Source organism: Podarcis liolepis, assembly GCF_965112155.1.
Source record: "Podarcis liolepis genome assembly, chromosome: 5".
In the NCBI taxonomy this organism is placed as follows: domain Eukaryota; kingdom Metazoa; phylum Chordata; class Lepidosauria; order Squamata; family Lacertidae; genus Podarcis; species Podarcis liolepis.
Genome location: NC_139556.1, coordinates 54,800,768 through 54,811,803, shown reverse-complemented (window position 1 = coordinate 54,811,803; position 11,036 = coordinate 54,800,768).

Here is an 11,036-nt window from a genome sequence, read left to right as displayed (position 1 = left end):
ATGCCATATTAGCATCTTGCCTTATCTCATATGCTGCAAAGTCATCTCTTAAAGTCATGAAATGGCATTATTTACAGCTGGATTTACAAATGAAAAGAAGGCTTCTCACAATCAAACAAAACTGTGTATACATCTTTTTAGAGCTTTAGCAGTGCACACTGCAGTTTAAATCAAACTTCATTAACTTGATTATAAAATCTGCCTAATTGACTGCACTTGCCATGAATTTGCAGAATGTGGGCTTCGTTTTGGATCTTGCTTGCAATGAACTAATAAACTTGACATTATTACTATTTTTTATTACATTTATGAGTCACTTCCTTTGAGCATCTGAAAGCAATTTGCAGAACCATAAGAACATATAAAGCAATTATATAAAAAGTTAAAAGAATTGCATACATAAAAATTTAAAACAAAAATGGACTCTTTCCCCTACCACTTGACAGCAATGGATCACTTTTTGTACCAGTGGTACAGGAACAGCAGGAAGCTATGGTTAGAGATTTAAATTTCTAGCATTTGGACCTGCTGAACCAATAAGCAGGACACCACCACTACCCCTAAATATGGAGGGCACACCAAAGTTTGCTATCACTTCCTGACTCTCTGACTCTCCTTAACTATAGTAAGAGATATACTAGTAAATATAGTTTTTGAAAGAAGGCAAGCAGGTTGAGGCTGGATGGAGACATACTGTTGTCAATGGAGTAGTGCTCCATTTGCTGAAATGGTCCAATGTTTCCTGGACTGTACTTTGGTTTGTTCTATAATAAGGGTGCTGGCAGCTGTTATGAAGCATCTTTCATCTCCTTAGTTTTGAGGGACAGCTTTGAAATGCCATCCTTTCATATCTTGCTAGTAATCCAGGTGTGTCAGACATACCGAATTTCTGTTTCATTTTGTCTCTTGTAATCTTAGAAGTATCTAAACCATTTCAATAACCTTGTATCAGTATATATATGTGTGTGTGAATAAACAAGTCGGTAGGATGTTTCTCCTCCATCGTCACAACGTCGGTCTGCAGCTATTTAAGCTGCAATTTTCTTGTGGAAAGTTTCAAGGTTCCCTCTTGTCGAAACCTGACTGCACGGATATGTGTATAATAATTTCACGCAGCGGCACTGGCTTGTTAGCCTCTTTAAATCTGTTCTGTAGAAGAAACAGGGAAAGAGGGATATGGCATACTGAGGAAGAGAGGAAACAATCCAGATCACAGCTATGACTAATGCAGATGATATAAAAGCATACGGTATAATTCAACCATCAGCCTGAGGCAACCTCCAAGCGCAAGATGGATGATAATGCCTCTGTGTCACATCTCCCTAATATTCTCTGAGGCAGGTTTGTCAAGTGTGAGGCCAGGCTTTCCAAAGCAGCCGGCCTCCTGCTGAGCAGCTGTAATGAGCAGAGTGGAGGGTGTGAAGACAGCTGCCTTTAACAGTGTAGCTTGCCACTCTCTCCCTTTCTTTGTACACCAAAGGGCTTGAGGCAGACGGCGGTGAAAAGACAATGCCCTTTGGTGGGCAAAGTGTTGTTGACAGTTCAGGCTGGTTTCTTAGCTACCTTCACACTGAAATCCCCAGAGCTGGGCAACTTCTTATGCCCTTAACTGGAGCACCTGGCACAAGGGTCCTCCAAAACAGAGAGTCTCCCATAATGACAGGTTGCTCTAGAAACACCCTGGCTTAAGTATTTCCATGTGATTGAGTGGATCCACATGACCATCTGTACTCGATTTAGCCAAGGCATGGAGAGTCACTGCATGGAAGTATCCTCACTTTGACAGGCTTAAGATAAGGTTTTAAGGCTAAAATGAATGCTAAACAAACCAGGACTCACCAGTCTTGAGGCCTGTTTTTGAAGTCTAGCCAGATCCCACCCTTTTGCTAACAGAATAGCCTGTTTTGTCCAAGGAGTTGCTGCCTGGGAGTGACAAACACATGTCCAGCAGGCTGAAGTCATATTTTGGAAAAGAAAACATGTTTTTTAAGGGTAAGATCAGTCTTATTGGACCTAGCAGTCTTTGGGTGCAGTATTGCAGGTACGATAGCAGACAGAACAGAATGCAAATGGTAACTGCACAGGTGACAGGTATGCTGTTTTGCTGCCCATTGTTTGTTTTCCACTTTGTGGGTCATTAGTCATACCTGCAGGCCTTGCCAGAAAATGCATGCCCTGACCGCAGGCAGTGGACGCATAAATTTGTGGCAGGGAATGTAATAGTAATGGGGAAACACATTAGTGGAGGACCATTGTTATGAAGGCTCAGTTGTCTAGGAATACAATGGCAAAAGCAATTATGCATAGCTCTCCAGGTGATGTGGGTGATCCAAGTGGCAAGCTGTTCTGCCCATATGGCTGCTACATAGAGCTACTACTCCCATGGTGGAAGTTGTTTCAGGTGTCCTCCACATAGTGCGGGAGAAATCCATTTGGTGCTCTGCAGCTGTTGTTGAACTGCCACTCCCGTCTTCTCTGGCCATTGACCATGACTGGTGGACGTTGCAGTCCAACAACAGCTGGATGGCACCACACTGGCTACCCTTGGAGTAGTGGCAATTATATGTAGATTGAACCTAATCCAAAAGATGCTGCAATCCTTATGTATCTCACACCATGCCTGAACATAATACAAATCTTCTCCTGAAGCCACACTATCCTTTGAAACTGCCTCCAAACCGTCAAAGTCTAACTCTCTAATCTAAATTAGGGTCATGGCTATGGAAAACTGGTGAATTCTGCCACAGAAATTTTGAGCTTTAGTGGTGCTAAAACAGAGTCCCTCCTATAGCAGAATTTGAGAGATATAATATGGCACCCCACATGGCACCACTGAGCAGCTGCTGACAGGCATCTGTGAATGAGCAAGTCCTTTAGGGATGCTTGCCAAACCAAGTAGCTGGAGGAAGATGCCGAGAAGCGAAAGAGCTTTAAGGGAGCTGGAGGAGGAGGGTGACAGTTATATCTCTGCGTGGGAGGGAAAGTTACAAACAACCTCTGTTGCTATAGTGTCACTTCATTCCCACAAAACTCCTGCAAACGCAACAACTGCTTCACATTTGTGGTGGGGAAGCAAGTCCAAACCCAATTATTTCTCACACACTCCTGATCTCCAGCCATACTTCAAAATGGAAGCAAAGATGCTCCCCTCTTCTTTCCCTGCCACCCCTTAGAACATTGTTTTGTACATTGTTGCCGTTAGGCTTTAAGGGAAAGCATTCAGTCTCTCGCTTGGTCTTGCCAAATCCAATTTCCTCTTTGCCATGCTTCCCACAGATATGATCATGATTGCCGCTCATTTGCTGCCAGAGTTCTTGTCAGATAAGCAATATGCAGATGGCTGAGTTTAGCTGTAACCAGACTCCCATCGAACAGCACAATCCGAAGACAGTGCCAGTGCCCTGGATTATACGCAGCTCCAATGTAATCCCTTCTACCATGGTGGGCTAAGTCTAGTAAACATTGCTAGATCTAGGCAAAAAGTTAATCTGACATGACATTTCACGCTCAAGTAACGAAGAATTAATGGCAACAAGCACATCTTAGTGGATAAAAGCACTAGCTTCCTTGTACAAATTATACCTCAGTTTTGAACTCACAAGATAGCCTTCACCAAAACATAAACACTCCATAAGCCTCAGTTTAACATCTGTAGAAAGCAGGATCTGGGGCTGCTATCTTCTGGTATAAATACAAGTCCCCTCTACAAGTCCCCACTGCGAAACCCAGCTATAACCATCCAGAGGCTGGTTTTCTTAAAAAAAGAGAAGCCTGGAACTACAATGGGTTCCCAAAAGCAAACACACATGCCAAAACTAGTAAAGCAGCCTAGATCCAAAAGGAAAGCTATCAGCAGAAGGGGCACCTGTACGGAGCCCCTGGCCTACCTGGCAGCAAGTCAGTGTGCAAAGTCCAAAGGTCAGGAAACGCAGTCAATTGACATAACCAAGTCTGAAGTACAGCAGTCAGGATACAGTCCAGAATCAACCCCACAGAGGTCCAGGAGCAACCAAGCCAAGGTCCATCAACATGGGCACGTGAGCAGACACAGCACCTCAGCTCTGCTTCCCTTGTGTACTTTGCATGCTGATTGCAGCATCTGAGCTTGACGAGGCAGGTGACCCTCACCTGTTCCAAGCCTCCTCCAGCTGAGGAATCACAGCCCTCTTTCCAGAGCTAGCAAGCCCCACCTGGCCAGCCAGAGAGCTGGGCTGTGGGCTTTTGCCTGCCTCAGCCTCCAAGAGCACCCCTCCCGCTGCTCCCTATGCCTCAGAGCCCACTGTGTTTGTGGTGACAGGGGCTCCTCTGGCTCTGGTGACGAATCCTGCTTCTCTGGTTCCTGTGTACTGATCCCCATCCCCTCATCATCCTCCATCACCCTGTGAGTACTTCCTACACCAACCTCTCTTTCCCCACCCCCTGCTTGCCCTGATGTGTCCCAGTCTCAGCTACACCCCTCACTGGGATCCTCCTCCTCCTCGTCCTGCTCTGGGAAAAGAGAGGAGCCCTAGCTCAAGAGGAAGACAAGTTGGCTGTGGAACCAAAACTTAGGAATCCTGTTTCAGCACAAGATTTTTGACACGAGAGAGAAGCCGTTTGACAGCAAAGACATAACTCAGGATACAGGGTGAAGATCGCTCCTCAGTGACTGAGGCAAACCCAGACCAAAGTTTCTCTATCCTTGCCCTTGGAAGAAACTCCTGTTAGGGCGCAGACCAAGTAACTCCCAGTGAGAAAGGGAACAAGGACACACTTGGCTGTGAATGTGAATGCCTTTGCTCTGCTACAGACTTACAATATTATCTTTTCTTTTCTATAAAATGGGCTACTACAGTTTGAGCTGATCCATGCTACCTTCCTCATGAAACTGGATGCCGGTAGGTTTGAGCATGCTGGCTGCTCTCTACGGTCCATCATTTCCCTGCCTTACGTAACCTGTATTGCTTCCCAGAGGCCCAGATAATGAATTTCAAAGGTGTCGCCTGCTTGCCCAGCCCTAATTGACTCAGCTTCCATTTACGTCACTGAGCCTGTTAATTATTCAGGGCAGATTTCTCAGTTGGCCACAGTCAATACTACCTAGCAACTGCTCTTGATACTTCAGCCTGCTCCCCGCCAGGCTTCCTGGTAAAAGCAGATGCTGCATTTAGAAATGCAGTTCTGGCACTTCTCTTTAAAGCCTCTTATTAGCTCACAGAACCATCAACAAGGTTTAAAAGCAAAACAAAAACAGAAAAGCAACATGAACATAAGAACATAAAATAGCCATAATGGATCACACCACAGGTTTATAGTGCCACATCTTGTTACGCAGTGGCCAATCAGATATCACTAGAAACTCGCAATCGGGACATAAGGCCAATAGTCCTCTCGATATTGTTGTTCCCCAGCAACTGATGTTCGGAGCCATATAGCCTCTGAACCAAGAGGTAATATTGTGAATTCATCCAATCTTCTTCTAAAACAACCTAATTTAAAACAATCTTTTCACTGCATGCCTTGCCAGAGCAGAAGTAAGAACCATACCAATGAAATGAAATCAGGCTACCCCTGCAGGACGGCAGCCCCTATAATATTCTTAGATACACATGATTTTCAAGAACCAGCTACTGCCCACTACAAATGTTCCCATCTCGATTCTGTCACATAGAATGGGAATTGATTGACACCACAACAATATGTTTTATGGTCACTTTGTTTCTTGAGGCCATGGCAACTCCCTGCTAATGTCTGACTCATTGGCCAAGAGCACAAGTTGTCAATTTTACCTGCCTACACAGGCTGAAGGGGGAGAAAAAAGCAGCCAGAACATCAGTTGCTGTTGTTTTTTTTATTCTGAAATAGACTGATATTCTCAAGGGGGCAGTGGCCATTTTGTAAAACTGGCAGCTGAAGAGAACTCTGAACTTTGGCTCTACCCAAACAGTAAACAACGTTTTAAAATGATGTTTGGCATCAAGGCTCAGTTTCTGTCGACTGACACCTCATTTTTCCATCTCCCAAACCAAATCAATAGCACAAGGTTTCTAACTGCTGCCACCAAACCAATAATATAGCTCTGGTAGTGAGAAATACTTGCTGCTTCCTGGAAACTCTTTTGCATTCATTGTTACAGAACGCCAATAACCTACATGTTAGCAATTCTAACCACAAATTTCAAAATGCCATTGATGCTTATAAAAGTTGATTGTTCTACATTCACCTTCTCAGGAGTCCACAAGTACACACTGCTACAGCCACAGTGGTGGAAGCTGGTGTTTCCAAAATTGTTACTCCAGGAAAAAAAAGACATGAGGGGCACCTGTTGTCCAATCAGCAGCCACCCAATGTCCCAATAACTAGGATCCCACCAACACTCTGACACCTCCAAACAGCTGAGATGCCACCAGGATACCTTGCTAAGCTTTTCAGCCCTTGGTTCTACCCACCCAAAGCTCCTCCTGACTGCTTCAGGGGCGGAGGAAGGGGGTGTGGTGAGGGCAAGTTACTGAAGGGGGGGGTGACAAATGCCAGGTGGCACTCACTGTAGGGCCTGCAGCGCGCCTGAGCCACACTTCTCTTTTGGAAGTGATGCATTGGCTGGGGCACCCACAGGTTCCGTGCCATCCCAAACGATCCGCCTCCCACCTCCCCCTCACCTGTAGGGCAGCTGAGTGGGAGGAGGCAGACAGACTCCTCGGAGGCCCCACGGAGCGTCCTGCCCTGGCTTGTCCCGTGTCGCTCGCCACCCTAGGCGCATGATTGGCTTGCTTCGCCGCTGGACTGCTTGACTCACATTCTGCCAATAATAATAATAATAATAATAATAATAATAATAATAATAATAATAATTATACCTCGTCCATCTGGCTGGGTTTTCCCAGCAACTCTGGACGGCTCCCAACAGAATATTAAAAACACAATAACACATCAAACATTAAAAGCTTCCTTTAACAGGGCTGCCTTCAGATGTTTTCTAAAAGTCAGATAATTGTTTATTTCCTTGACAACTGATGGGAGGGTGTTCCACAGAATGGGCACCACCACCGAGAAGGCCCTCTGGCTGGTTCCCTGTAACCTTAGTTCTCACAGTGAGGGAACTGCCAGAAGGCCCTCGGTGCTGGACCTCAGTGTCCAGACTGAACAATGGGGGTGGAAACACTCCTTCATGTATACTGGGCCAAGGCCATTTAGAGCTTTAAAGGTCAGCACCAACCCTTTGAATTTTGCTCGGAAACATACTGGGAGCTTTCTGCGTATGAAAGCCCTTCCTGTCAGTCAGAATAGCTACATGCAACTATAGTACTCCTGTCCTAACCTTCCCTGGTGATGGGCAGTGCTGTGAACAAAAGGAAACAAATGCTTTGGCAAGATCACAGTCTGAAGGATAAACTATATGGGATGCGTATCTTAAAAACAAACAAAAACACATCAAACCAACTGCAAGGATGGAGGACCAGGACAATGGCACACTGGGGGGGCGGGCGGGGGGGATTAAATCAAAATCCCCTCTAAAAATTCCATTAGTACCAAATGGTAGGGAGAGTTAGGTATTGTATACCTCTATTATATGCATATTTTACTTCTCCAACAAGGCTAGTAACAGTGGACGAATCTTTGTTTGTTGGAGTAGGGAGGTTGTTTTATAGGTTTCTTTTGAAAGAAATGGATCTCCTGAGTTACATCATGTGTATTGTGGCCTTGTGTGCCAAGGCTGTAGGAATGATCACTGGGTTGTGGAGCACACTCCTGCCCACGGGCAGCCTCAGCTGTCTGCACGTGTGACCTTGGGGTGCAGGGCACACACACCCCTCACAGATAAAGCCACAGCTGTCTGAACATCTTGCCCTCTGTCTAACCTTTTGTGGTCTCAGTAGTCTGCCATGTCCTGTCTGTGACTTTTGTCTCCTTTGTCATACATTGTGCAAGGGGAAAATGGCGCGGTGGAAACAGGTGCCAAAATAACTTTGTACCACCCCACGACCTCGGGACTGGAAGATCTGTAAAGGTCACAGTTCCAAATGTATCTGACTGGTTTTGCATATTGTGCCAATAAAAGGAGCCTCCACAGTGCTAGGCGGCAGCTTGCTTGCAGCTCGCTTGTGCACAGCTCACCTGCATTACCAACTCCTGCCTCATATCCTTCACTTCACAAGGCATACAGTCCCCAAGCCCACTCCTGCTCCCACAATTGCAGGGGTTAGACTAGATGACTCTTTGGGTCCCCTACCAACTCTACCATTATTCTAATTTGCTGCTGGAGTACATACAGAAGGAGACCATGCGTGAGCATGGTCTTCCTGCAGCCAATCAGAAGCTGCACTTTGGTTTCTGAACATTTTGGAAGTCAAATGGACTTCCGGAACAGATTCCGTTCAACTTCCAAGGTACGACTATACAAGGCAGAGATAGGATTTGAACCTCAACTCTTAAGCTCCCAAATTGTGGTCTTCAATTATTTTATTCCATACACACACAAAACCCCATCCCCCCCCCTTGTATCTTCTGCCTGATCTATGGGGCCCAACCTTTTCTTCTCTCTGCCTTGCCTTCAGTGAGCCCCTTCGGCATTTGCCAAAGGACAGCTACTCATGGAACATTCAGTGGGGCAAGCAGAGAAAATCTCTGCGGACCCTTTCCATGCATGCTCTGACCTGCTCTGGATGTGATTGCCAGCAAAAAAATCAACACGTTGATTTATATTATGGGTTTTGCAGTGGTTTTCAGGGAGGGGAGTGTCAGACTTTTAAGAATTTGAGAAGGCGTCAGGGGTCTCTGATTGGATGCCTGATTGAGGTACTGCCAAGATCAATAAAGACAATAACAGACAGAAAAAAAGAAAATACAGAATAAGGCAAAAGTATCACCTGTGAGATAACCAAGGGCTGGGATGGAGGCAACCATACCGCCTTTATCTTGTCATGTGCTCATACTGCCTTTATAAAAGAGAGACTGGTTGTGTATGTTCTTGCAATGCCACCTAGTGGACACAATTAAAATTAAGCCAATGTTGTCTACATACTGTGTATTAATGAATACACGTACGCACACAAAACCACTATCTTGTGGCATCTGAAACGACTAACAAGTTACTTGTGACACCAGGAGCTTCTCCACAGCACATTTCTATCCTCATCCCTCCACCACTCCCATGTTATCCCATCTGAATGGTGTTGCCTAGCTTATTTTTCAGTAGCTGCTTTGTTAACAGTTTTTATAGACTATACTTGGTTCACTGATGATTTTTAAATTGTTCCATATGATTTATGCTGTGTTTTTGATGTTCTGCCATGTTATTGTTGCTTCCTGTTTGCAAGCCGCTTTGGGATTTATTTGAATGAAAAACAGCATGGAAATATAATAAATCAAATCATAGAATCCTTAATCTTCCCACTTTTCACCTCCATAACCCTCTTTCCGAAGCCACTTCTCTCTTCTGTTCTGTAGTCCTGCTTTGCCCTTCCCCCTTGTCACCTTCACCCCATGCTCATCCCTCCTCCTTCCCCCCCCTTTTGCACCTCCCCTTGTACCCAAGGCTTTCCCATGGTAACCTCCTGGCCCCGCACAGCCCTCAAGCTGCCAGCTAAATGTGTCACTGGGATTTGGCAAGGAGTCATGAGGTTCTGGCAGGTTCTAGAGCCTTCCCACCTCCTTCCCAAAGCTGAGAAAGTGCTACCCAGGCTAACTCTCACGCCTCCTTTCCTAAGCCCATCACTCCACCTACCTGGCTCTGTAAGGGGGGGGGCAAATGTTGCTGAGGGCCACCCAAAAAAGGCATTGAGGGTCAAAAAATAAAATAATAATAATTTATTATTTATATCCCATCCATCTGGCTGGGTTTTCCCAGCCACTCTGGGCAGTTCCCAACAGAATATTAAAAACACAATAAAACATCAAACAGGGCTGCCTTCAGATGTCTTCTAAAAGTCAGAGTTGTTTATTTCCTTGACATCTGATGGGAGGGCGTTCCACAGGGCAGGCGCCACTGCCAAGAAGGCCCTCTGTCTGGTTCCCTGTAACCTCACTTCTTGCAGTGAGGGAACCACCAGAAGGCCCTTGGCACTGAAATCCAGGCAGAGCAATGGAGGTGGAGACGCTCCTTCAGGTATACTGGGCCGAGGCTGTTTAGGGCTTTAAAGGTCAGCACCAACCCTTTGAATTTTGCTCGGAAACGTACTGAGAGACAACGTAGGTGTTTCAGGACTGGTGTTACATGTGGCCTTTGGGCTGTGTGCTGGACCATCTTCTTGATAAATTCTACATTACTTACAAAGGGTTGCATTTGACTAACTTTTACTCAAAGTAAACCCAAAGTAGAATAGGAGATGGAACAGGAGAGAAGCTTGATGGCTTAGGCATTGCTTGCAGCCTCCGACATGGAGAGACTCCATATCAATGTACTGACGTGAGGTTTTGGGAGCAGACCTGCCGGAGAATTCAACCGAGCAAAGCATTTGCTGCTGCCTCCTAATGGACCATTTCCCTGAACACAATCTTTGATGTACTTAACCTAGCAATGTGATCCGATCCAATGAGCATTGGCATGGTACGGTTACATGTTTGACAACCTGAACAATACATTTTCTTTTTATATGCTTTGTGCAATGCTGTAGACGGTGACAAGAACAAAACAGTAAAACACAGCAGGGCTTGCCCAGTTGTCCAGTTAAAGTCTGTTGTCTTTTGCATAAAATGCATAAAATGTTTCTGTATCCTCTAACCATTAAAAAAGAGAGAGCCAGAAATGACCTCTTGGGAACCATTAGACAATTCGAATGTATCAGAGTGAGTCATTTTCTGGCTTAGCAGGAATTTTCAGTAGCTCTCACCCTTCGAGGTTGGAACTTAATGATGAAATCAACGGCGGAATTTCAATCAGATTTCTTAATAAAGCAAAGCAAGGAGGTGTTAATAAAAGAGCAGGGGATCTTGCAGTGCATTGCTGCGACTAATCTTTAAATCACTAAAAGTGATGGACAAATTATTCTTAACTCCTCCGCTAGCATTTATCTTTTGCTCTGAAATATTAATGGCCAGTTTGCGTTTAATTCAGTTAC